Below are 6,000 nucleotides of genomic sequence, written 5' to 3' on the forward strand. Positions count from 1 at the left end.
AAGCCACAACACTGTGCAGCGAGAGAAGCAGGTGCAGAAGAGAGCAGCTGATCTGTGATGAATCAGCTATAGGAGAAAGCCACAACACTGTGCAGCGAGAGAGCAGCTGATCTGTGATGAATCAGCTATAGGAGAAAGCCACAACACTGAGCAGCGAGAGAAGCAGGCGCAGAAGAGAGCAGCTGATCTGTGATGAATCAGCTATAGGAGAAAGCCACAACACTGAGCAGCGAGAGAAGCAGGCGCAGAAGAGAGCAGCTGATCTGTGATGAATCAGCTATAGGAGAAAGCCACAACACTGTGCAGCGAGAGAAGCAGGCGCAGAAGAGAGCAGCTGATCTGTGATGAATCAGCTATAGGAGAAAGCCACAACACTGTGCAGCGAGAGAAGCAGGCGCAGAAGAGAGCAGCTGATCTGTGATGAATCAGCTATAGGAGAAAGCCACAACACTGTGCAGCGAGAGAAGCAGGCGCAGAAGAGAGCAGCTGATCTGTGATGAATCAGCTATAGGAGAAAGCCACAACACTGTGCAGCGAGAGAAGCAGGCGCAGAAGAGAGCAGCTGATCTGTGATGAATCAGCTATAGGAGAAAGCCACAACACTGTGCAGCGAGAGAAGCAGGCGCAGAAGAGAGCAGCTGATCTGTGATGAATCAGCTATAGGAGAAAGCCACAACACTGTGCAGCGAGAGAAGCAGGCGCAGGAGAGAGCAGCTGATCTGTGATGAATCAGCTATAGGAGAAAGCCACAACGCTGTGCAGCGAGTGAAGCAGGTGCAGAAGAGAGCAGCTGATCTGTGATGAATCAGCTATAGGAGAAAGCCACAACACTGAGCAGCGAGAGAAGCAGGCGCAGAAGAGAGCAGCTGATCTGTGATGAATCAGCTATAGGAGAAAGCCACAACACTGAGCAGCGAGAGAAGCAGGCGCAGAAGAGAGCAGCTGATCTGTGATGAATCAGCTATAGGAGAAAGCCACAACACTGTGCAGCGAGAGAAGCAGGCGCAGAAGAGAGCAGCTGATCTGTGATGAATCAGCTATAGGAGAAAGCCACAACACTGTGCAGCGAGAGAAGCAGGCGCAGAAGAGAGCAGCTGATCTGTGATGAATCAGCTATAGGAGAAAACCACAACACTGTGCAGCGAGAGAAGCAGGCGCAGAAGAGAGCAGCTGATCTGTGATGAATCAGCTATAGGAGAAAGCCACAACACTGTGCAGCGAGAGAAGCAGGCGCAGGAGAGAGCAGCTGATCTGTGATGAATCACCTATAGGAGAAAGCCACAACACTGTGCAGCGAAAGAGCAGGTGCAGAAGAGAGCAGCTGATCTGTGATGAATCAGCTATAGGAGAAAGCCACAACACTGTGCAGCGAGAGAGCAGCTGATCTGTGATGAATCAGCTATAGGAGAAAGCCACAACACTGTGCAGCGAGAGAAGCAGGTGATCTGTGATGAATCAGCTATAGGAGAAAGCCACAACACTGTGCAGCGAGAGAAGCAGGTGATCTGTGATGAATCAGCTATAGGAGAAAGCCACAACACTGTGCAGCGAGAGAAGCAGGCGCAGGAGAGAGCAGCTGATCTGTGATGAATCAGCTATAGGAGAAAGCCACAACACTGTGCAGCGAGAGAAGCAGGCGCAGAAGAGAGCAGCTGATCTGTGATGAATCAGCTATAGGAGAAAGCCACAACACTGTGCAGCGAGAGAAGCAGGTGCAGAAGAGAGCAGCTGATCTGTGATGAATCAGCTATAGGAGAAAGCCACAACACTGTGCAGAAGAGAGCAGCTGATCTGTGATGAATCAGCTATAGGAGAAAGCCACAACGCTGTGCAGCGAGTGAAGCAGGTGCAGAAGAGAGCAGCTGATCTGTGATGAATCAGCTATAGAAGAAAGCCACAACACTGTGCAGCGAGAGAAGCAGGTGCAGAAGAGAGCAGCTGATCTGTGATGAATCAGCTATAGGAGAAAGCCACAACACTGTGCAGCGAGAGAAGCAGGTGCAGGAGAGAGCAGCTGATCTGTGATGAATCAGCTATAGGAGAAAGCCACAACACTGTGCAGCGAGAGAAGCAGGCGCAGAAGAGAGCAGCTGATCTGTGATGAATCAGCTATAGGAGAAAGCCACAACACTGAGCAGCGAGAGAAGCAGGCGCAGAAGAGAGCAGCTGATCTGTGATGAATCAGCTATAGGAGAAAGCCACAACACTGTGCAGCGAGAGAAGCAGGCGCAGAAGAGAGCAGCTGATCTGTGATGAATCAGCTATAGCAGAAAGCCACAACACTGTGCAGCGAGAGAAGCAGGTGCAGAAGAGAGCAGCTGATCTGTGATGAATCAGCTATAGGAGAAAACCACAACACTGTGCAGCGAGAGAAGCAGGTGCAGAAGAGAGCAGCTGATCTGTGATGAATCAGCTATAGGAGAAAGCCACAACACTGAGCAGCGAGAGAGCAGGTGCAGAAGAGAGCAGCTGATCTGTGATGAATCAGCTATAGGAGAAAGCCACAACACTGTGCAGCGAGAGAGCAGGCGCAGAAGAGAGCAGCTGATCTGTGATGAATCAGCTATAGGAGAAAGCCACAACACCGTGCAGCGAGAGAGCAGCTGATCTGTGATGAATCAGCTATAGGAGAAAGCCACAACACTGTGCAGCGAGAGAAGCAGGCGCAGAAGAGAGCAGCTGATCAGTGATGAATCAGCTATAGGAGAAAGCCACAACACTGAGCAGCGAGAGAGCAGGTGCAGAAGAGAGCAGCTGATCTGTGATGAATCAGCTATAGGAGAAAGCCACAACACTGTGCAGCGAGAGAAGCAGGTGCAGAAGAGAGCAGCTGATCTGTGATGAATCAGCTATAGGAGAAAGCCACAACACTGTGCAGCGAGAGAAGCAGGCGCAGAAGAGAGCAGCTGATCAGTGATGAATCAGCTATAGGAGAAAGCCACAACACTGAGCAGCGAGAGAGCAGGTGCAGAAGAGAGCAGCTGATCTGTGATGAATCAGCTATAGGAGAAAGCCACAACACTGTGCAGCGAGAGAAGCAGGTGCAGAAGAGAGCAGCTGATCTGTGATGAATCAGCTATAGGAGAAAGCCACAACACTGAGCAGCGAGAGAGCAGGTGCAGGAGAGAGCAGCTGATCTGTGATGAATCAGCTACAGGAGAAAGCCACAACACTGAGCAGCGAGAGAGCAGGTGCAGGAGAGAGCAGCTGATCTGTGATGAATCAGCTATAGGAGAAAGCCACAACACTGTGCAGCGAGAGAAGCAGGTGCAGAAGAGAGCAGCTGATCTGTGATGAATCAGCTATAGGAGAAAGCCACAACACTGTGCAGCGAGAGAAGCAGGCGCAGAAGAGAGCAGCTGATCTGTGATGAATCAGCTACAGGAGAAAGCCACAACACTGAGCAGCGAGAGAGCAGGTGCAGGAGAGAGCAGCTGATCTGTGATGAATCAGCTATAGGAGAAAGCCACAACACTGTGCAGCGAGAGAAGCAGGTGCAGAAGAGAGCAGCTGATCTGTGATGAATCAGCTATAGGAGAAAGCCACAACACTGTGCAGCGAGAGAGCAGGTGCAGAAGAGAGCAGCTGATCTGTGATGAATCAGCTATAGGAGAAAGCCACAACACTGTGCAGCGAGAGAAGCAGGTGCAGAAGAGAGCAGCTGATCTGTGATGAATCAGCTATAGGAGAAAGCCACAACACTGAGCAGCGAGAGAGCAGGTGCAGAAGAGAGCAGCTGATCTGTGATGAATCAGCTATAGGAGAAAGCCACAACACTGTGCAGCGAGAGAAGCAGGTGCAGAAGAGAGCAGCTGATCTGTGATGAATCAGCTATAGGAGAAAGCCACAACACTGTGCAGCGAGAGAAGCAGGCGCAGAAGAGAGCAGCTGATCAGTGATGAATCAGCTATAGGAGAAAGCCACAACACTGAGCAGCGAGAGAGCAGGTGCAGAAGAGAGCAGCTGATCTGTGATGAATCAGCTATAGGAGAAAGCCACAACACTGTGCAGCGAGAGAAGCAGGTGCAGAAGAGAGCAGCTGATCTGTGATGAATCAGCTATAGGAGAAAGCCACAACACTGAGCAGCGAGAGAGCAGGTGCAGGAGAGAGCAGCTGATCTGTGATGAATCAGCTACAGGAGAAAGCCACAACACTGAGCAGCGAGAGAGCAGGTGCAGGAGAGAGCAGCTGATCTGTGATGAATCAGCTATAGGAGAAAGCCACAACACTGTGCAGCGAGAGAAGCAGGTGCAGAAGAGAGCAGCTGATCTGTGATGAATCAGCTATAGGAGAAAGCCACAACACTGTGCAGCGAGAGAAGCAGGCGCAGAAGAGAGCAGCTGATCTGTGATGAATCAGCTACAGGAGAAAGCCACAACACTGAGCAGCGAGAGAGCAGGTGCAGGAGAGAGCAGCTGATCTGTGATGAATCAGCTATAGGAGAAAGCCACAACACTGTGCAGCGAGAGAAGCAGGTGCAGAAGAGAGCAGCTGATCTGTGATGAATCAGCTATAGGAGAAAGCCACAACACTGTGCAGCGAGAGAGCAGGTGCAGAAGAGAGCAGCTGATCTGTGATGAATCAGCTATAGGAGAAAGCCACAACACTGTGCAGCGAGAGAGCAGGTGCAGAAGAGAGCAGCTGATCTGTGATGAATCAGCTATAGGAGAAAGCCACAACACTGTGCAGCGAGAGAAGCAGGCGCAGAAGAGAGCAGCTGATCAGTGATGAATCAGCTATAGGAGAAAGCCACAACACTGAGCAGCGAGAGAGCAGGTGCAGAAGAGAGCAGCTGATCTGTGATGAATCAGCTATAGGAGAAAGCCACAACACTGTGCAGCGAGAGAAGCAGGTGCAGAAGAGAGCAGCTGATCTGTGATGAATCAGCTATAGGAGAAAGCCACAACACTGAGCAGCGAGAGAGCAGGTGCAGGAGAGAGCAGCTGATCTGTGATGAATCAGCTACAGGAGAAAGCCACAACACTGAGCAGCGAGAGAGCAGGTGCAGGAGAGAGCAGCTGATCTGTGATGAATCAGCTATAGGAGAAAGCCACAACACTGTGCAGCGAGAGAAGCAGGTGCAGAAGAGAGCAGCTGATCTGTGATGAATCAGCTATAGGAGAAAGCCACAACACTGTGCAGCGAGAGAAGCAGGCGCAGAAGAGAGCAGCTGATCTGTGATGAATCAGCTACAGGAGAAAGCCACAACACTGAGCAGCGAGAGAGCAGGTGCAGGAGAGAGCAGCTGATCTGTGATGAATCAGCTATAGGAGAAAGCCACAACACTGTGCAGCGAGAGAAGCAGGTGCAGAAGAGAGCAGCTGATCTGTGATGAATCAGCTATAGGAGAAAGCCACAACACTGTGCAGCGAGAGAGCAGGTGCAGAAGAGAGCAGCTGATCTGTGATGAATCAGCTATAGGAGAAAGCCACAACACTGTGCAGCGAGAGAGCAGGTGCAGAAGAGAGCAGCTGATCTGTGATGAATCAGCTGCTAAAGAAACACAGGGCACACTTTCTAAGCCTGTCTAATGGACGAGCTGTCCTGCTAGACGGGATAATACACAAGTACTTATTTCCCCACTTTTTACTCTTATAATATTATTTATAACTGAGTTATTTTACAAATATAAACTCCCCTCTCACCTCTCAGTCTGCAGCACGAGGAAATCCCCGATTTACTTCCGGTCTGTCATTACTTCCTCTCTGTGGTTCTATTTCCAGTGTCTGCGTTCCAGCTGGTGGAGGTGGGTTTGCCATCTTGTGGTCAGTAGGCTAACTGCAGCCTCTATTATTAATCATAGGAAGGCAGAGCAGCCAGTGAGTATTTAAAGTGGGCCTAAACCCTTGCACAGGACAGAAGGAAAACAGAGAAATGCACCTTGTGTGTATTTAGAGAGTTAAACCTGTCTATCCCCCTTCATCTGTCACTTATCACATTCAGGACTATTGTGAGCTAATGATGTTGGCTACTCATAATTAAAACATCATAATTGTAAT

The 6,000-nt window shown here is 50.1% G+C and overlaps 1 long non-coding RNA gene across 2 annotated transcripts in view; it reads right to left on the minus strand.

Annotated features, from left to right (window-relative positions):
- LOC137545221 (uncharacterized) overlaps positions 1-5,683 on the minus strand; it is a 45,805-nt gene extending 40,122 nt beyond the window's left edge. Inside the window, exon 1 of one of the 2 annotated variants that reach the window (XR_011026015.1) lies at positions 5,647-5,683. This is a non-coding gene — a long non-coding RNA (uncharacterized lncRNA). The remainder of the gene's footprint in view (positions 1-5,646) is intronic. The other variant, XR_011026014.1, reaches the window with a different exon arrangement.
- Between the last annotated feature and the right edge of the window lie 317 nt (positions 5,684-6,000).

Source organism: Hyperolius riggenbachi, chromosome 2 (assembly GCF_040937935.1).
Source record: "Hyperolius riggenbachi isolate aHypRig1 chromosome 2, aHypRig1.pri, whole genome shotgun sequence".
Lineage (NCBI taxonomy): Eukaryota > Metazoa > Chordata > Amphibia > Anura > Hyperoliidae > Hyperolius > Hyperolius riggenbachi.